Here is a 22,111-nt window from a genome sequence, read left to right on the forward strand (position 1 = left end):
AGAAAAGATCTTGCCTTTTACTGCTTGATATGCGGTTTTCTTCAATGTTTCACAACTTATATATAAAAATCTTGAATGCCACGTAAAATTAGACAATGCCGACAAACTTGGCTCTTTTGCACTTTGTTGAAACCCAAAAAGACCATCCATTTCAAAAAAAGCTTTCTGCGTTAAAAATTACCGCATTGCCTTGCTTAACTAGCAGTGAAACCGATATCAAACCAAAATTGAAGCTCGGCCTATACAATGCGCGCTGAAGAAAAAACGTGTACGTAGCTTTGTTACAATCGTAGAAGGGGAGGCAATTTTCAGTGACACCACTATGTACTTCTTGTTGCGTCCCATCCTTATCAGTTATGAACATCGCACTTTCATCCTTTTCCAGAATAGAAAGCGTATTGAACGTTGATTTGTCTAGAATGAGATAGTTCGTGCATCCACAGTCTATCACATTATTCATCGATCCATTTGAAATTGCAGTTAGTGCACATCCGGAGAAACCACCTTGATGGCTTTATTTTGCTTGCTTACATGCTGCTTTGCATAGCACATGTGAACAGTGTGGTTGTTACATCCACACTTTGTATAAAATAAGTTTCCCTGTCTTGTTTTCCCATTGCATCGTCCTCGACCAGTTCTTTGAATCATTGGAGCCGCAATTGACTTAGAACTCGTATCTTGTTTATTCGAGCTCCCCTCAATAATCTTTCGGCCAGTCGCTCCTTTGTCTGTACGTAGGATGTCTGCTGGAATTGTATTGCAGCTATGAATGAGTCGTATTTAATTTAACAACTATGGCTCTTTTAAGGTTGTCGCTGATCTTTTCATCTAAGTTGTAGCTTGAACACAAAATTGTCCACTTTGCTTAGAACTTCTAGCATCGATTTGCCGTTTTTTTTCAGTTCCAGAAAATTTTTCGAAAGCACAATGATTTGGCTTGTTCAAATCTACCCAAATGTTTTCTGTAAGTTTTTCTACATCTCGAATCCATTCCAATTGTTCTGAGCAGTGAACATCTGCCAAATAGCATCATTGAGGTGCATAATGATTAACTGAAACATCTTCCTCTAAGTACCATTTTTTTGGTGTCGCTACTTTTTTCAGATTCTACATCTATGTTTTAGTTGTCAATATAGGTTGGGAATTGTTCACACCATACAGAAAATTTTCGGGTTCTGCATTTGATATGAGCACTTTTTTTCTCGGAACCCATCAAGATGTTGTTGCTTGAAAGCTTCAATTGCCCATAACCTACTATAATAGTAGATATCGAAGTTTAAAAGTAAAAAGAATTTCTTATCATTTATTTTCCATTAAAATGAGCAAAAGCCGAATCAACATCTTTTGTTTAACTTCATTATTTAGATGCCAATTTAAAAGGTAAAAGTCAAAAATCAATTTTGATTGACTCTTTCCTCGAATATAGCAATTACATTTTGCTTAGAGTCTTTTGATTTTAAGCAACCATGTCTGAAATTTGATCATTGACGGACAGAATTTTCAACATAATAAGCAAGTCAATTCTTTCTTCGAGTTTCAAGGCTATTTATATTATTTTAAATAACAAAACAACGCCACTTTTCAGGTTCATTCAGGATCATCAATAAAACGTCTATCAAATTTAAACCTCTACTGTCTTTTGATTCTAAATCAGGTACATTCAAATCATCATTTAGTTTTAGCCATTTTTCCAAAAGAACTAAAATCAATTTTTTAACCAGTTTCTGAACAATTTTGTTTACCTGTTTGCGTTTTCGAATAAAAACTGAAAGTTCAAATTTTTGAATTCTTCGAAATTTGCGCTGTTATTTATAATTTAATCAGTTGTTTGAAATTTAGATCAAACGATTTCGACGCTGTGAATAGTTTTTTGTTTTTGGCTTTGTGAACAGCTTTGTACTTTTTGGCAAATTATACAGCCTAAATTTCTAAATTTGGTCGAACTGTTGTGATCACCTTATTAAATAGTTTCATGTGATATGACAATAAAGGTACATTAGTAAAAAAAAGGCCTGGGACGGGACTTTAGAGACAAGCTCGTGAAACCGCTATACTCCTCCTCTACCCGGACAACCCGCCGGAATTTCCAGCTGTTAAAACCGGGTTGTAATTGCTTAAAACTCATTTTTGTTATTTCCATTTGAAATCCATTTTTTTTACGCTCTTGTTTGATTTTTTGTACCCTGTTTAGTGAACGTCAAATCACAGGCCAAAATGGCTACCCAATTGGAGCAGTAAAATAGTAAAAAATAACCTCAAGGACCAAGTGCTGCAGCCCCAAAGAAGTCGGAGCCACGGTTCATTCGTGCAGTGGTGCAAAACTAGCCGGCCTTGCAGCTACTGTCTCGCGTCACCCCTCTCAGAAATTGAACTGTGTTACCAAATTGGCCGGTTTTAAGGATCACTCATCTACGGATTCAGACTTTGCTGATGATCGGAGGTTTTTAATGAAATCATTAACTCATACGTTAAACCCAAATGTGCTAATTATACCCAAAACCAACCTCTTTACAAATCATCGCTTCACATCTAGGAAACTTGTTGCTCTAATATATCTATGTTTCGCCATTAAAACTCAACATATCAATCTTAATGTTTCCCCCAATCAAAACGTTAGTGAAGGTGGTAAGATGTATTCACTTTTCTTCTATGCTAATAAAAATTTCAATTTTGGCTCGCTCAGCTAACTTGTATATTGTAACCATAAATTTACCCTCCATGTTGCCAAATAATGGCTGATGAAACGCCTTGCCATGTTTGCAAACGCCACCTCCAAAAAAAAGGCATTTGGTGTGCATTCTCCAAAGTATATGTCAACGTCTCATTTATTGGTCTATAGAGCAGCAAATTTTGTCAGGATGGCTTCTCCTGCATAACTCCACCAACAGACCACCAAGCTCAGCCCCCATCACAACTCAAGAAGAAACACCCGCGGCAACACCCGAAAAAAATTATACTGCCCAAAGCAACACAATCTTATCCATTACCCCCGAGCAATCACTACAGTCCCTTCTGACCCCTGGAAACTTATCGATCAATATCGTGAAATTAAAAATCTTTAATTATACAGAAATGTCGTTAATTGGAAACCGCGCATCAAAATTTCAAGTAAGAACAAGCCCAATTTCAAACTCATACAATTACTGAACCATCAGCTGTTGTCATTAGTAGAAGAAACACCAGAATTTTATGTCGCAATGAAAGCAGCAATGATTCTCCCTCAATTGTTGCTACCTAAAATGAACCAGAAAAAAACGGATCCAAACCCAAAACTCTGAATCGCGGCATAATTTTGTGAAAGCAAGGCATACTAGCCAAATTTTCACTGAAGTCAAAACTCTCCAAGTTAGACATGCAAAACAGAAGAAGTGCAAAGTTAAGCAATTCGACTATTGAGTACAGGCAAAAAAACATTTGCAAAGCTATCCTATATGACACCAATTAAAGTTCTATCTCACAAAAAAAATAACGGCGTACAGCTCGTGTTGTCTGATAACTATAGAAAAAACCAGGGGTGAGGCCTATTGGTATACGCGAGGTTCTGAGACAAATAGTTGGCAAAACAATCACCCATTGTATAAAAATCCAACCTTGAAAATCTTGGAAATATTTTTCAAATCTGCTCTCACCAGAAGTGTGGAACTTAACTATGCCATCGACAGCTTGAGGACGAGTTTGAGAAACTGGAAACAGACGTCACACTACTTATTGATTCAGAAAATGCCTTCAACTCGCTCAATAGACAACTTGCTCCAAAAAATGTAGAAATCCATTGTCCAATACTACAACATGCGCTGCTCATTTAATATATTCATCAAATCTATCAGTCAACAACACTATTTTGACATCTACCGAAGGCTCAATGCAAGGTGATCCCCTCGCAAAAGCTATGTACGGAATAGGGATAATCTCACTGATCGAGCTCCTGCAAAACCCAAATGTCACCATAAATGGTACGCAGATGATGTACGCACTGGAGAGTCTACGTGCAATAATCGACAACCTGGATGTGCGCGGAAAAGTTTTTGGGTACAATGTGAAGCCTTCTAATTTTCAATTCATAAAAAAAAGAAAACTATCGGGAAAATTTCCTAAAAGTTTTTGAAGGCACAAATATTACAATGGTAGATGGTTTTGGAGTCCTTGGATTGGTTATAGGAACACCATCAGAGTGTAATAAATACATGGAAGCGAAATTAAAAATTCAACTACCTAAGCCAAAAAGTTTTCCAAAAACTGAAACATCACCCCAAAATGCATATTCCTGCTAGACAAAGAAAGTTCAAAATGAATTAAGCTTCCTAACCAGGACAATTCCGGAAGAACTTAAGAAAAAGGACGAAGTTTAGTAAAACATGGGACAGTAACTGATTCCTAGTATTACCGGTAAAAACCATACAAACGATGAAAATCGCAGCCTCTTTTTCAATACCACTCGAAATCGGAGCACTAGACCTCCTCAGTAACACGAAATTTTCCATCAATTATCAGTGGTCACGAGCCATTTGTGATCCGATAGAAAACAGTGATCCAGAAGTAGCTGAAATGGAATAAACTTCGACACACGGAAACATCGAAACATCACACTCTCAAAAAAGCTCAAATTATGGGAAAGCTCATCAGAAACAAACTAACAAAAAATCTCGCATCAATGAAAGGAGAATTGATTTGGCTGAGTGTGCTTCTCTTAAAAATGCACAATTTTTTCCTCTAAAATTAGAGTTTGAAGATGCATTTCATGTGAGACATGGACTGGAACTAACAAACGCTGCACATATATGCCCATATGGACAGCCGTTCACACTTACCCTCTCTCTCTCTCTCTCTCTCTCTCTCTCTCTGCACTGCCCCAAAGATGGATACACTCACCAAAGACATAATTAAATCCGTGATATTTTGCCACACAGGTCCTGAACTAAGTATGCCATGATGTAGCTAAAATTATATGGAGCCGAAACTTCACTCGTTGGAAGGCGAAAGCTTTCACAACAAACAACCACTAATGAAGATGACGCTCGACTTCACATCAAAGCAAACTGACTCTGGGGAGGCCGCTTCAATCGTCCCTTTTTCGAAAATATTTGAAACCATTTGCCAAATCCTGTCCTAAATGTAACATTCGTCCGGAAGTCAATACCGAAATAAAGCTAATTCCTAAAAAAAAATGGCTACCGTCTAAACACAGCTTCACATGCTTTTAACCGTCTCTAACACATCCAATTCTATGTGTGGTCCATTAACATCGGGTTGACAAAGTCATTACAATTTAAGGCTATCGGCCAAACCGCAAAATTTATCTTAGTTACGTGCAGAAATAGTGAGTCTTTGCATCCCCAAACCAAGAGGGCACTCCTAAAAGCAGAATCACAACTTAATTATTATATTACTTTTGTTTTTGCTCATTAGATAAAACTCATCTTATTCATCGGAGATCAACCCTTTCCCAAGAAGCTAAAAGTTAGTAAAAGTAAGGTCTACTGTCTTTCCCAAGACCCTTTCGGATTCTCGAATCTGGTCAAAGAGCTGTCTTCTGGGCAATCAGGAAGGGTAGCAGATCTTCCCAATAGCCCTCCGAATTTTCGGGAACTGCTCGGTAACAATTGTACCTGTACAAGCGTTACAACTCGGAGCGTTCTTCGTATTTTGATGAACACAATTTTTGTCGTTCGCGGTGTTTCTTGTCGTGTGTCTTGTTTTAATCTGCAAAATTTGTTGTTTTTTCTTATTCCGACTAGCAAAATTTGTCGTTGTGATTTTCGCGCTTTTTCAGTAGTCGCGAAATTCAAAGTCGTGACGTGTCTTTATTTCCAAACGAGTTTTTTAAAATTACTTCATCACCTCAAATTGACTCTTCTCAATGCGTTCGATTAAACAATTAACAACGTTAAGTATTCGAAACAGTCAAGTTTCTCACGAAACTGCTCCACACAAAAGTTCGTTGCTGACATGCTTTTCAAGCCATTCGGAATGAATGTTTCATACTCCCCGGGCAGCCCGGTAATTGTCTTCATTGAACTTCGAGTAACTCATCAAAATGGTACAGTGTCATCGAACAGAACTTACAAATTGCATCAAAAGACTTTTAATCCACATCCCATGGACTCACTACGTGCCATTAATGGCATCATATTACATTGCTATAGCCTTTTAACATTTTCATTAATCTGCACTCTTAGAATATGACCTAGGATAAAATATCTTTTCTGACTTTTATTGTCATTGTCTCAAATTAGATTTTCTTTTCCTGGGGTTAAAAATGTTAGGACGCAGGACAGTTCTGCCAATCAACCAACTATAATTATCCTACTATGCTTCTTTCTTCAAAAATTTAGTTGTTTTTGGTCCTGAATAATAAAATTAAGAAACTCGGTGGCTAGAAGGAACAATGAAATAATCTTCCTCTTCAAGAGACTAACCAAGTCTTTCATTTCACCGCAAAGTGAACAGTCTTCCTGGTTGATTAACACCAATCATTCTGGCCAGAATACTTTAAATACACTCTCCACTCAAGTTTTTCTAAAAAAGTAGTTAGTTTTTCTAAAAACACCAACTAAAGTCATAATGCAAATTTTTGAATGCAGCAATTTTCATCTCAAAACAAATAAAAGTTTTTTTTTCAACAAGCTTCAATTTCACGCTTAGTTGGCTTGGTTTCTCATTTGAGCTTTTCTCACACAAAAAACCTCTGAGTTTTAATTCCTCTTCTTTGTTACTCCACTGTTCAATTCTTTCTTTTAATTTTTGTCGTGTAGAAGTTAAAAAATTCTAATTTGTTCTAATTTTTCTCTCTCTGCACCTTGCCATCCTGTTTTTGTCACTGTTTCATCTCTTCCTCCTGGGACATCGACTCTGTATTCTCAGTTTTAGTGTCTTGCAATACATCGGTGGCCATTCTGACGCTGTTGAAGGCAATCCTCCAACACTTCTAATCTACTACCCTTTGTTTGCAACAAGGTAAAGGTTCTACATTAGTTTCACTATTTCTGCAGAAGCTGATGAGCAGGCATCACGTCACTTTTCTCTGCAGATCTTTCTTCAACATTTCTTCTCTTTCGCTTTGTCAAAATCAATCGTTTTGAACGTTCTTTTCACTGCGGTAGTTACTGCATTCCGATGGGTCACAAAAGCTCGCTCGGAAGCTTCCGATCCTATGTCCATCTGGTACGAACTGTGTTTCGACATATGTTTCTTGGCATACTCGTGCAACCAGGCAGTCTTTTTGGCCCATATCTTCTTTTTTCTATCGGAAAGTTCAAGATTTTGCACATTGTTTCAAAAAGATCAGAAACTTTTAGACAATCAAGTTCTGCTAATTTTTCTTTGGTCGGTGCTTCCTGCTAATGCTCTCTTTAACATGAGCTTCCAGCCATATAATCACCATCATAACTCCAACTATCACTATTGTTATGGGCTAGGATGCGTCTGGTAAACACATGGAGAGGAGCTCTCCAGAGTCCCAGATCAACACCAGAATACTTCGCCCAGGTTACAACCAAGTTTGTAGCAAACATTGACATGGGAACTCATCATGTGTCATTATAATGCTTCTACAATTTCGTTTTTCTGACGCTTCCAGCAGTGGCTCTACTTCCATCATCACTCGGTGGGTTTTGTCACTATCGTCTACTGCATTGTTCTAAAGTTCCCACTAGCATATCACATGAATTTTTTTCCGAGTATTGGTTCCAACTCGTCCATGGCTATTTCTGGAATTGCGCCGAAAATTTTACAGAGTAACTTGTAAGATTTCTCCAACATTCTCGCAAGTCTCACACGTTTTGGCACTGAGAAAGCTTGAACCACTGTCGTCCTTGTGCTTTTTACATCCACTGACACGAAAAGTACTAGATAACGGCTTTTGCCCATTGGAGCCATTGTCGAGCATACTAGGTATCGAGCGCCAGACGGTCTGCAATAAGTTTCACTTTGCATGTTGTTCATCTCTACTTCAATCGCTTCTCACCATTTTCCATTATGCTTCTGTACAGTTTGTAAAACTCCCGAAAACACTCATACACAGATGGCCGGGACCATCTCATGCTTTTGTTCTAGATTGAATAGAGACTCTAAAGAACCAAACAAGCTATAGAATCCTAGTGCAGTCATTAGATTCATTTTATTTCTTCCATGACAACCTGCAATTAGTTCTAATTCCGTTTTCGTCTTCATCATTATATTTCCAAACAGTATCGTCAATTATTTATGCTGTCTGGCTCCACACATATGACCTTCTAGTCCACAGACTTTTGCCAGACAGCTAATAGATTTGACCCAGTCTTCTGGTCCCCAGCAAGGCAACTCCATTTTTTTCTCGATTGCTCCTAGAGGCTGTAGTCATCAAGTTGTAGATGATGTTGAGGTCGCGCAAATTGCAATCTGCATTCAATTCTCTCTGCACATCCTACGTCGCTCACAATATCGAATCAGCGTTTAGACCCGGCTACGATGATGGTTTTATTAACTCCCACACATCCATCATGTTTTTCCTCAGTAACTCATCTGAGAATCCCAATCCGAAATCACTCTGTTGTCAGATTTCCGTATGGAAGGTGTAGTCACCTTTGCCTCCCATAGAAGTCCTAGCTTGATTTCCTGACTGGCAATACTTCTTATTGTTGATATTCTTGACAACCAGCATCTCAGTAACACAGATTGTTCATAGTCGAAGTAGCAATCATGTATGTCCCCATTAATGAAAGGATTGTACGCCATTCAAAAATTCCAGACACATAGTGGTATGACTTCTTTTTGAACGGTCCAAAGTTTTCACTGGACTTCAGCAGTGTCCCCATCGATTCTTTCGTGAGCCTAAGCTCCTTATTTGAGAATCTTAGGATCTCATCGATCTTCCCTTAGGGTTCTAGTTCAATAGATTCCTTAAAGTTGACTCGCTTTGATGAATTAAGTTGACTCGCTTTTGACTCCTTAAAGTTGCTTGCTTTGATGAATGTAAGATCAATGTAAGATCAAGGTTAAGATCACTGCTTTATCTCAGCTTTTCCGCTTGGGTATTTAGCTCTGGAACCGACATCTGCTCCAACATGAACCGGACGAAACAGAGGGCGTCTCTTAGTTTAGCACGTTCTATTGCCGCTCATTCACTGATCATTAGGTCTCTTAAATGCGTCATCAAGAGTACCTGTTCTTCTTTCGACCTTTTCCTTTCTTCGGATTGAGCGCAAATTAGCATTAACGTGCTTAAACACTCAGACAAGCTTACAGTACAGGCACCAGAAGAAAGCCACATTTTTGATTGTAACAATACTGTTTGATATAACTGCCTCTAACAACAATGTATCTACCAACAACAAAACGGGGGGGTCGAATCACATCTCGTCTGGGGTGATTTTTTCTACTAATTTCTTTCTACTCTTTTTGGTTTTTTTGGCTTTTTTTATAAAGATTTTTCTTGTATACTCTACTAATTTTGTTTGGTAGCTGAGTATCATCATGTGTTTTTGCTCATATACCAATCAGGGAACGACAGGACGGTTGATCCTCCCAACCTCCGCAATATGAGAATTTTCGGTCCTATTTAGGTTAAAAAAAATCGGGGAATTCGGAAGGCTTCCACGTTCCGAACCGCCTTTCCGGCTCCTGATTGAGGGCCTTAATTAGAGTATCTGTTTGGCGCGGATTGCTTCGTTAATGGGTCTGTCGATCCTGATGTTAAAAATAACACCCAGAAGCGCCATAAAACATGTATATAACCTTCGCCCGGAAGTACATACCGACGTAAATTAAAGCTAGGTCCTAAAAACATTTGGCTAGCGTCTGCACAAAGCCTCACAAGCTATTAACTGTCTTTACTACAACCAGATAAATGTGTGGTCCATTAACATCGGGTCGACAAAAACATTACAATTTAGGGCTATCTGCCAAATATCAATTTCAATCAACCAAGTCGAATCAAAAGTTTTGGCTTCCAATTGACTTCTTGGACCTGCCAATACCAAACTAATTAATTAGTTAGCCAGGATTTGTTATAATTACTTTCTGTATCAGTTGTAAATCACTCCATGAAAAAATCTCTTATTAAACACATCTTCTTCTCAACTCTCTTAGCATAACTTAAGAGTTTATGGGCCCAGACAATTCCTGACGCGACCAACACCAAGATGATATGCCAGCCTAATCGAGCTACGGTCTAACCAGCACGGAACCGATCGAGTACAAGACGAAAGAAGAAGTGAGCAGAGCTGCAGAGCGAACTAGATGAAAGAAGAAGTGAGCAGTACGAGCGACATCGAGCAGACGACATCAGCAGTGAGTGTCAAGCAGACGACATCATTGAAATAAGAAGTTTCTACAAGCAGGCGAGGCGACAACTTAGAGTGACGTGGCATACCGGACGCATACCAGACGCGACGGGGCACACCGGACGCAGACCAGGCGATAAGGCAACCAAGCAAATTGTTGACGAAACGAGATGGTTCAAAATGGAGAAACAATCAAACTTGACTAAGTTCGAAATTCCATCTTATCGTTCGACGTTAATTTTGTAACGCGACCTTGAAGAGCGAGCACGACGATGGCGCGTGTAAAACACAAAAAGCTGATGTTTTCTGGAAAGGAGGAGGACTTCATGACCTTCATGGAGCAGTTTATACATGCCGGAGGACAACGGGAAGATTGCGCGTGTTTGGGGCACGGTGGTGGGCATGACAAAATGCATGATGGATCGAGCCAAGATGCCGCCGATACTTTGAAACTTCGCGCTACGAGCAGCATTCCATCTGAAGAATTGGAGTCTACACTCCGCTCACGGTTCAACACCATTCGAGATGATGTTCGGCAGCAGACCGAATCTGGCAGGACTGAGGGTGTTTGGGTGCAAGGTGTTCGTGTTTGTGGAACCACGTTACCGGAAGAAGGAAGAAGGTCGATGCGAAAAGAGTCGAAAGAGTTTTTGAGGGTATGCGACAAATGCGAATGCAGACGTTGCGGCCGTGCCGAACAATCGAGGAGGAATGCGGCTGGTACGTTTGACGAAGGACAACCATTCTTCAACGAATCAACCGACGAGTTCGACTATGTCGAGTCTGGAGATCGCGACGATAGCGGGGGCTACGATTTTGATGATGATGGTGCGGATAGAGATGCAGAAGTCCTGGTTGAACCAGGAAAAATTCTTGCGTGAGCAGAAGGGGATGGTGGTACAAGAGACGGTGGTACGATAGTTCAAGGAATTGGCGATGTGCAACCGGCGGTGCTGCAAATCATCGAGTCGGAACAACCGGTGCAGCAACCAGTGGAACAACCAGTGCATCGACCACTAGTGGAGCAACCGGAGCAGTCAACAACGCGAATTGGTCGAGTGAGACGAAAACCAGCGTGGATCGAGGTCTACGTTCTCAACGAAAACTTCAACAATGAAGCCCATCTCTGCATGGCAGCGGTGGTTTCATCGACGGATGTACCAACCAACATTCAAGAGGCGCTGCATGATCCGAACTGGAAAGCAGCCATGAAGGCAGAGTTCGACTCTGTGGTCAACAACAAAGTTTGGGAACTTGTTCAATAACCAGCAATTCGGAAGATCATCAGCGAAAAGTGGCATTTTGTTGTCAAACACGGTGCAGATGGAGAGATCCTCAAGTACAAGGAGCGATATCTGGCGAACGGGTTCACTCAAGTCTTATGTGTGGACTACAACGAGACCTACTCCCCAACCGTGCGACTTCCATCTCTGCGATGTTTATGGGCAGTCGCAGCGCAGCAGAAATGTTTTTGCTGTACCAGATGGATATCAAGACGGCGTACTTGAATGCACCAAGGAGGAGATTTACAAGCAGCAACCAGAGGGGTTCGAGAATGCGGACGCGGACGGACGACAGATGTTGTACCGGTTGCTGAAATCGTTGTATGGGCTGAAACAGTCTGGGAGGAACTGTTATTAGATGTTGACCGAGTACCTTCAAGAGCTGGGATTCAAAGCATCAACCAACGACGCGCGTGTGTTCACAAAGATGGTCAACAACCAGTGTTGTTATGTGAGCGTATGGTTCGACGACATCATATACTTCAGTCAGGACGCAACCTTAAAGACGACGTTCGAGAAGCAGAACGTAGCAAAGTTCATAATCGGAGAAAAGTCGCAGTTGACGGGGTGACTTGGCATGGGAGTCAATTGCACTGAGGTAAGGATTGTTCTGGATCAACGACAGTACGGACCAAGTTGCCGGACAATTTCGGGATGCTGGAGTGGAAGTCAGCGGATACACCTTTAGCGGAGAAACAGATGAAGGTCGACTGTCCCGATGACAACAGCGACGAACAATCTGCAATGAAGCAACATGACTACCGTGGGGTTGTTGATGGTTTGAACTACCTGGCGACGACAGCATGACCGGACCTTGCGTATGCAGCACACGCGCTGAGTTCATACCTTGCCAACCCTGGTATCGTTGACTGGACTGCGGCGAAGCACGTGCTACGATACCTCAAGCCGACAACCGACTATACGCTGGTTTACCGATATGACAACGGGGGAATCCAGTTGGAGGCATGGGCTGACTCCAGTTATGAGGGACAAATTGACACCAGGAAGAGTACGAGTGAATTTGTGTCAAGGTCAATTCCAGCGGTGCAGTTTCATGGTCATCCAAACTACAACAGACGGTGGCAACTTCAACAGCGGAGGCGGAGACAAATGCAATCTCGGAGGGTGTGAAGGAGACAACTCACTTCAGAGGACTTCTGGCGTTTCTTGGCTACAACCAACCGAGTGCAACAAAGATATGGTCGGACAATCAAGCGGCAATTGCAATCTCTCGCAATGCAAATTTCTGCAAGTCAAGGACGAAGCATTTTGCGGTGAAGGGGGTTTTCATGCAAGAGGTGCAGACATGAATCGAGTGCATGCTCAAGTATGTTCCGAGCAAGTCCAATTCTTCCGACATCTTGACTAAAGGCCTGGGGAAGACAAAGACCGAGTCATTTGCGGGGGATCTTCTTGGGACAAACTCATCATTCAATTCGAAGCGGCAAGCAGGGGTATTAAATTCAATCAACCAATTCGAATCAAAAGTGCCGAGTTCCAACTGACTTCATGGACCTGCCAATACCAAAGTAATTAATTAGTCTACCAGCATTTGTGATAATTACTTTCTGTATCATTTGTAAATCATTCCATGAACAAATTTTTTATGAGACACATCTTCTTCTCGGTTCTCTTAGCATAGCTTAAGACCAAACAGAGCAAGTTAGCTTAGTTACCTGCATAAATAAGGAGCTCATTGCTGGGTCTCTGTGTCCCCAGACCATGAGGCCACTCCAAAAAACAGGGCTACAGCCCAATTGTTAAATTAGTATTGTTTTTGCTCAGTATATAAAAATCATCATTTCCGTCGGAGATGGATCAATACTTTCCCTCAAAACCTAGACTCATATTCTGAAAAATGAAACAAATGTTCCTTAACTTCAGTTCAGGACATTCCAGGAAGCTAAAAGTTGTTGAAATCAAGGTCTACTGTCTTCGCTAAGACCATACCGGATTCTCGAACCTGATCGAAGAGCTGTCCTCTTGGCAATCAGGAAGGGTAGCAGATCTTCCCAAAAGCCCTCCGAGCTCCCGGGAGTTGCTCGGTAAAGATTGTAGCTAAACAAGCATTTCAACTCAGAGCGTTCTTCGAATATTCATGTACACAATTGCTGAAGAAATTTTTTCTATAAAAAAAAAAAATTCAAACGTTTTTGCAACTATGTGCCTCGTCAGAATTTTTACAATAAACAAATCAAAATGACGATAAAACATCAATTTACAAATGTTATATACAATAAATCACATACAATTTGGTTCAAAACCATCATGAGAAAAAATTAGCCAATCACAATTGACCTCTAAATTACTTTTAAGATTAAACTACTATTAACCTCTTAAAGTAATTAAACATTTTTAAATTAATTTGTCTGGAAGTTTCTGAGTCATAATTTCGATTTAGACATGTACGTTTAACATAAAAAACCAAAAATATTTTGGGACTAAATTTTCAGTGTTAACTCACTGCTCCTAAACTCATCGCGCGTGTTCAAGCCCGGTTTCTCTTTCCTGATATGTATTGCCTCTAGTGTTAGCAATTTTGTTTGTTTGTTTGACCTATCTATAATTTCCCAACTAAGTTCTGCGCTATTTCCCTCAAGTTGGCATTGCTGAAGGTGGAGGCCTACCGGTGAGTCTGCTTTCTTATGTTCCTCAATTCTAGTAGTCAAATGTCGAACAGTTTGTCCGACATAGGTGGAAGTGCATCCACTACATGACAGTTTATAAACCACTCTTGATTTAAGGTCATTAGAAAATGCTGACTTCAGTGATGGTAAACTTGATTCTAGTTTTCTTGTGGTGAAAACCAATTGAACGTTAGTTAATTTTCGTAACCTGTTAGCAAAATATTGGCTCTGGTTACCTCTTTATTGCACCATCAGCAATGGGGGCTTCACATCCTTTGGTGATTGAACTGAAAAACACCTCTCACTATCCAGGGGCTTGCCCTTACCCTCGATGATCTTGCACAAGGCTTCTGAAGCCACCTTTGCGGACCAATTTTCAGGGTACTGATTCGTCAGCCATTGCGACCTATTAGTTTCCATAGCCTTATCAAACTGCTCACAGCTAGATGTACTCTTAAAAACCCTGTGTACAGTGCCTTGGATAACACTACGCTTATACTGAGTTGGGGCGCAGCTTCTATAGTTAAGTATAGTCCCTGTATCTGTTGGTTTTTGATACAAACTGCAAGTTACACGCCTTACCCTACGATACCTTTTTGTTCAAATCCAGGAACGGCAAATTCCCCTCCGAATTAGTTTTCTCTAGAGTGAACTGCAAATTTGGATGAAGAGAATTGGCGGCATCGAGAAGACAACTCGGCTCCCCTCTAACTGTTCTAACAATGTCATCCACATACCTGAGGAAAAATTTCACCTGGGGAGTATCCTTCTCCTTGTTCTTAGCTCGGCAGCAGCTTTCACAGTACCAGATTCTCTCGGTTATTGATGCGTATACGTCATCGGATATTTTCCCGCATTTTAGATGATACCAGTTTCGGCAACTCTCGCATTCAACCCCCTTTGATCTATATAGTACTTTCCTGCTGCAACATGGGCACAAGCCTTTTTTGTCATCAATTTTCTGTACCTCCGTTCCCACCGGTATTTCTTGTCTTAGAGCAAACTGGTACTCTTTCAGCCATAAGTTTGCCAGAATTACAGCGAGGGACGCGCCCATTGCTAAACCATCAACTTCTACATACCATGAATCATTACACTTGAAATATACTTTGCTGACCGCCATACTCAAAAGCTTTTTCATGGTTGCTCTTCGAATTTCAGGAGGAGATTCCTGGCTGGACAGCTTCTGTAAAGCAATTCCAATTGCCTCCTTCAGGGGAACGTTGGTGTACAAACTTTTCACATCAAGAGATTTTATGGTTTCATCCGGATCTAGAGCAACGTTTTCAAATGGTTCTCTAGCCTCTTTATTATTGGTTTCTATATTTGCTCCATCGATGTTGTCAAAAAACTTTGCAAGCATTTTGTTAAGGTTCTCATACGAGCTGCCTGGAAGTGATAGTACTGGTCGTAGGGGTGTCTCATCCTTGTGTACCTTAGCTAAACCGTACAAACGGGCGGGTTGCTCCCCTGTTGACCTCATCTTAGAATATAACTGACCTGTTATCTCGTGTCTTTTGTTCATGGCTAGTAATTCTTTGTTAAGTTCCTTCTCAATTTTCAGTATAACCTCATCAGTGGTTGCATCTTTTTTCACAAACTGAGCAGATTGCAACAAGGATTCCAGCTTTGGTTCATACGTTTGTTTCCTCATTATGCAAAAAGCAACCCCCTTATCAAAAGGCACAGGCAGCAACCCATTATCTTTGAGATATTTCCTCGTTTTTTCAGCGGCTTTGTCTCTTGGAGTTTGCCCTACGTTTTTTGCATATGCCTTTGCCGCGGCTTCAATTTCACATAACGTTTCACCAGATGTTTTTTGATTTTTCAATTGTGAGAGGAAAATGTCGATATCCGCCAAAAAGTGTGTTTCGTTAAATTTGTCTCTAATGAGATGCTTCGGGCCCATTGATAGCACTTCCAATACCCACTCAGGCAGTTCAATTTTATCTAGTACCTTAACTGATCGCTCAATTCTCCCCCCAAGAGGTTTATCTTGTCTCTCGCACAGTTTTTCTAACTTTTTTCTATGGTTTTCTGATGTTGTCTTTAAGCTTGCCTCAACTTGACACCTCACGAAGCGGAAAATGGATGCCCACCACTGTTCGTCAATTTCTATTTGCACCAGTGATCTTGCTTACATTAGCATCTCCTCGTACCTTTTCCTATCCTCAATTGCCCTAGAGGTTTCAGTACTTAGTAGTTTCAATTGAAAATTATGCACAGCTTGGTCCGAAAAAAACCCGTGCTCGGGACCCTCAACTTCAAAAAGTCCGGTATTAGATCGTTCTTCAGACATTTTCTCAGAAGCTTCAGTCTATGTACAGATACTTGAACTTTTTAAAAGAATTTTAAATAGTCTAACACAATTTTCCAAGTTAGTTTTCTTTTCAAAATTTGTCTGAGCCAAACAGCAGGCAAAAGTACTGTGGTCATTGTTTTGCAGGCCACGAGTAATGAAACTCACAAGGCACAAAGCAAAACAAATCACCCTATTCTCACCCCTGTCTTTGAAGCGCAGACACTTCGTCTGCCTTCAGCTTCTGCTCACGTCTTGCTTTCGCCTTCCTCCTTGTCTGTGATGGTCTCTGTTGTTTGTCCCTGATATTGCCAATCAGCTCTGACAGCCTTTCCTTGTGTGCCACTACCAATCGCATAGATTTCAGCTCCAATTCAGCACTCTGGTGCAGCTTCAAATATTCCTTGAGCTGCTCCCTGTCGTTTTGCTTGCTCTTGGAGAGTAGCCGTTTTGTAGCTGGAATAATGAGCAATCCTGTGCCGAGAAGCTGACTAAACAAGTCGGGCGTTCCTTCCCTTCTGCAATAAACGATCGCCAATATCTGCTGCTTCTTTGACTTCAAATAGTTTGTCAGCTCCTCGACACCGGCTGGGCGATAGTTGTTTGTTCTGTGGCTGCTAATGGTGTTGTTCACCACGTCGTGCCACACAACCACGTTTTTCTACTTCAGTGGACTGTGTTCCAGTAATGGTTTGAGGTACTTTCTTTGGTTCAGCAAGTTGTTATTAAGGGATAGGCCAGGAATTGCTGTAACAAGGCTCTCGTATTGCTTTTTCTCACATGTGTTAAAGGTGTTGATGCTGTGGAACAGGGAGCTAGCTGCTACAATATGAAACATAACGGTAACTCAAATAATAATCGGCCATATTTTACGTATCGATAAATGAAACACTATAAAAATTCCCTATACATATATGAAAACCATTAGAAAGTTTTATAGTGGCCCTTTAATGGGAAAACAGTTGGAATTTTAAGCTCTTCGCTTTTTGGTTTATCACGATTTTACAAGTAAAATTGAAGAAATTTTTTCTAAAAAAAAAGTTTCAAACGTTTTCGCAACTATGTGCATCGTCAGAATTTTTACAAAAAACTAATCTAAATGACAATAAAACATCAATTTACAAATGTTTTTTACAATGAATCACATACAATTTGGTTCTAAATCATCATGATAAAAAATTAGCCAATCACAGTTGACCTCTAAATTACTATTAAGATTAAAATGTTTTAACCTCTAAATTAATTAAATATTTTTAAATTAATTTGTCTGGAAGTTTCTGAGTCATAATTTCGATTTAGACATGTACGTTTAAAATAAAAAACCTATTTTAAGGCTAATTTTTTATCATGATGGTTTAGAACCAAATTGTATGTGATAAGAATAAAGCTAATAAGAAGTCAGCTCGATGAAAGGAATGTAAACGGAGGAATCAGGCTTACTGCTTCGGATGACAAAATAGCTCCTTTTTCAACTGATAACTATCAAAAATTGTTGTCTAAGCACCCGCAGCGAGCCAAATTTGCAGCTCCAAATCCAGAAAAGTTGGATAGTTTTTTCTTAACCAATTTCGACCTATACAAAGCGATAATGTCCTTTCTAAACGGATCAGCAGCAGGTCCTGATAAAATAGTTCCTCAAATTTTTAAAGATCTTGTTAGTAAGTCGAATGGCAGTGCAGGACTTAATTTTCTGAAATCGCTTACTAAGCTGATAAACCTCATTGGAGATGGCAAAATACCCGAACCACTAAGATCTTTCTTTTTTTGGCGCAAAGCTTATCGCCCTCATAAAGATAGACGGAGGGTTGAGACCGATTGCCATAGGCAACACGCTGAGACGTATCGCGTCTAAATGCGCTGGAAGCAAGGCCCTCTCCAAGCGAGAAAATTTTTTCGGAAACGTACAGGTAGGATGCGGTACCAAACGAGGAGCAGAAATAGCTGCGCACTCGTTTCGAAACCTAATTGAACGCGACGACAATCCAAAATGCACTGTTCTTTCAAAACTAGATTTTAAGAATGCCTTTAACTCTTTAAACAGAGAAACAATGCTGAATCATGTTTATTCAAATTGCCCCGAATTGTATAATTACACCCATTGCGCGTATGGTAAACTTAGTTACCTTTTTTACGGAAGCTCTGTCATAATGTCAGAAGACGGAACTCAGCAAGGTGATCCTGAAGCCCCACCCCTTTTTGCGGAAACAATTCATACACTAGTCAAACAGTTGGAGTTGAAAATAAACATCTGGTATTTAGATGATGGGAATTTAGCCGACGACTATAAGGTAGTACTCCGGGACCTTAAAAACATTCTGAAATTGGAACAAATTTACGGCCTGAGTGTAACATTCGCCCGGAAGATACATATCGACGGAAAACAAAACTAAGTCTTAAGACGACTGGCTAGCGTCTAAACAGAGCTTTGCATGCTTTTCACCGTCTCTACCAAGCCAGTACTTTTCGGTGGTCTTTTCCAACATCGGGTCGACAAAAACGTTACTGCCTTCGGCTTCGGTCAAAACACTCAAATTAACTAGATTACATGCAGAAATAGTGAGCTCATGGCTGGGTCTCAGTATCCCCAGACCACGAGGTCACTCCTAAAAACAGGGCCACTACTATTTATTATATTACTATTGTTTTTGTTCAGTAGATAAAAATCATCATCTCCATCGAAGATGGATCAACCCTTTCCCCCAACTCCTAGCTTCTCATCCCTATCAAAATGAATCCAGATATTAGTTAAATTCAAGTCAGGACATGACAGGAAGCTAAAAGTTTTTGTAACAGGATAAAAGTTTTAGTTCCTTTACAATTCCGGATTGATGAATCCGCTGGATCAAGCTTGTTAATCTTGACTTCCTCTTAATCCGGAAGGCCGTCTCTCACCCTTCACCGTTGTTCGCACCGGCCTTGCAACTAGTGTTCTTCTGTTACTCTGCAACTCGTTGTTGTTTTCCGATCTCAATTTCGTTGTTGTTGCTAGCGCAGCTAATGTTGTTCTCCTTTTCTTTCTCGTTTTAGTCAAAATGGCCGTTTCTGACGTTTCTCAGAAATATGACGTCATAATTCGAATTTTTGAAATTTTAAAATACCAGAATATTCTAGCCCTCACCGTTTGGCCAATCGTTCCAATAACGTTCTTAGTTCGTAATAACCACCAATCCGGAAGGCTCGCTGCTAAAAACTCGAAGTCTGCATAAATTGCATTTTGGCCATTCTGGTCGAATGTCACATACTCCCCGGACAGTCCCGTCAATGTCCTCATTGAATCGCACAATGTTCGTAAAATGGTTACAGTGTCATCGAACAGAATTTACAAAATGCACGAAATTACTTTTATCCACGTCACATCGACTCACTGCAGAACATAAATGGCATCATACTACATCACTATAGCCTTCAAATTCTTTCATTAATCTGCACATTGAGGATATAACCTAAGATAAAACATATTTGCTGACTTCCAATGTCAATGTCCCGATTGAAACTTTTTCTCTTTGATTTAAAAGGTGTTGGCTTGCAGGACAGTCCTGCCAACCAACAAGCTAAAATTATCCTACTACGCTTTTCCCTTCGGAAATGTTGCTTGTTATTGTCCTGAATATTAAAACTAAGAATCTTTGTGGTTAGAAAGAACAATGAAACAATCTCCCTCTTCGAGAGATTACTCAAGCCTTCCATGTCACCACAAAGTGATCAGTTCTCCTAGCTGATTAAAAACAATCATGCAGGCTGGAATATTTAAATATACTCCTTTATTTAAGCCTTTCTAAATAAATAGTAAGTAAGTGTCTCTAAAGCCACTCAACTAAAATCAAAATGCAAATTTATAAATGCAACAATTTCAAAACTCAACTAAATGTTTCAGTTTTCAATTACAACTTGGTTGCTTGGTTTCTGACTTGAGTTTTTCACACACATAAAACAATTCTGAGTTTTAACTTTTCTTCATCACTCCTTTGTTCTCTTCTGTTTTCGTCGTTTAGAAGTTCTAAAACTTCTAAATTCTTCAAATTTTCTTTCTTGTTGCCTCTTGTTTTCTCGACCATTCATCAATGTTCCATTTCTTCCTCCTGTGATACTGACTCCGCACTTTCGGTTTCCGTGTCTTGTAGCACGTCGTTGGCGATCCTGACGCTGTTGGAAGCCGTCCTCCAACACTTCTGCTCTTCTACCCTCTGTTTACAGCAAGGTAGGGGATCCACGTCGGATTCTCTGTTTCTGCAGAAGCTGTTGTGGAGACACAACGTCACGTTTCTCTCCAAATCTTCTTTCAGCATCTCTGCCTTCTCATTTCCACTACGCTCACTCGTCCTGGAAATTCTTTTCACAGCGGTGGTCACTGCATTCCGATGAGTCACGAGAGCTCGCTTGAAAGCTCCTGCCCCAATGTCCAGCTGATATTCACTGTACACTCTGCCATGCTTCGACATATGCTTTTTCGCATACTCGTACAACCATGCAGTCATGTTAGCTCTGAACCATGGCATCAATCGTTTTCTTGCCCATATCTTCTTCACTTCCATCGGAATGTTTAGAACTTTGCACATTGTCTCAAAAAGATCTAAATCTTTTAGACAATCTAATTTCCGCAATTGTTCTCTCGTTGGTGCCTCCTGTCTATTATTTTCTCTCACATGAGCTTCCAGCCATCGTATCGCCATCATAACTCCTACTATCACTATCGTTACGGGCTGTGATGAATCTGGTAAACCCATGGAGAGCAGCTCTCCAGAGTCCCAGATCAACATCAGATTACTACGCTTGGGATACCACCAGGTCTGCAGCAAGCAGTGGCAAGGAAACCCGTCATGTGTCAACATGATGCTCCTCCAATTACGTCTTCCCGAAGCTTCCAGCAATGGTTCCACTTCCATCATCACTCGGTGGATTTCATCATTCTCATCTACTGCATTGTAATCTGTGACAGTTGATCCTCTCTGTTTCTGTTTCTCAAAGTCACTGAAGTTCCCGCTCACATATCCCATGAACTTCTTTCCTAGTATTGACTCCAATTCTTCTTTGGTTCTCTCTGGGACTGCTGAGAACATCTTACATAGTAACTCGTAAGACTTTTCAGACATTCTCGCCAATCTCACACACTTCGGCTCTGAGAAGGCTTGATCCACAATCGTTCTTGTACTCTTCACGTCCACAGCTACGAAATGTACAGGATATCTGCTCTTGCACATTGGAGCCAACGTTGAACCCACCAAATATCGTGCTCCTGATGGTCTACAATAAGTCTCGCTGTGTCTGATGTTCATTTCCGTCTCGATTGTTTCCCTCCATCTTCCAATGTATTTCTGCTCAGTCTGCAGAACTCCTGGGAATACTTCTACACTGATGGCTGTGACCACCTCATGTTTCTGTTCCAGATTCAATAGTGACTCTAAAGAACCAAACATGCTGTAGAATCCTAGTTCAGTCACTAGATTCACATCGGTTCCTCCATGGCAATCTGCTATCAGTTCCGTTTCAGTTCTTGCTTTCATCACTACGTTTCCAAACAATACTGTCAATTGCTTGTGTTGTTTCTCCAGGGTTTTCACACAGTCTAGACCTCCACAACCGTGACCCTCCAGTCCACAGACTCCCGCCAGACAGCTACCAGGTTTGACCCAGTCTTCTGGTCCC

At 40.6% G+C, this 22,111-nt stretch overlaps 1 protein-coding gene across 1 annotated transcript in view; it reads left to right on the forward strand.

The window, feature by feature from the left end:
* Positions 1-22,111, forward strand: part of LOC134840251 (tubulinyl-Tyr carboxypeptidase 2-like) — a 295,321-nt gene that overhangs the window by 225,467 nt on the left and 47,743 nt on the right. The window lies entirely within an intron of this gene.

Source organism: Symsagittifera roscoffensis, chromosome 2, assembly GCF_963678635.1.
Source record: "Symsagittifera roscoffensis chromosome 2, txSymRosc1.1, whole genome shotgun sequence".
NCBI lineage: Eukaryota > Metazoa > Xenacoelomorpha > Acoela > Convolutidae > Symsagittifera > Symsagittifera roscoffensis.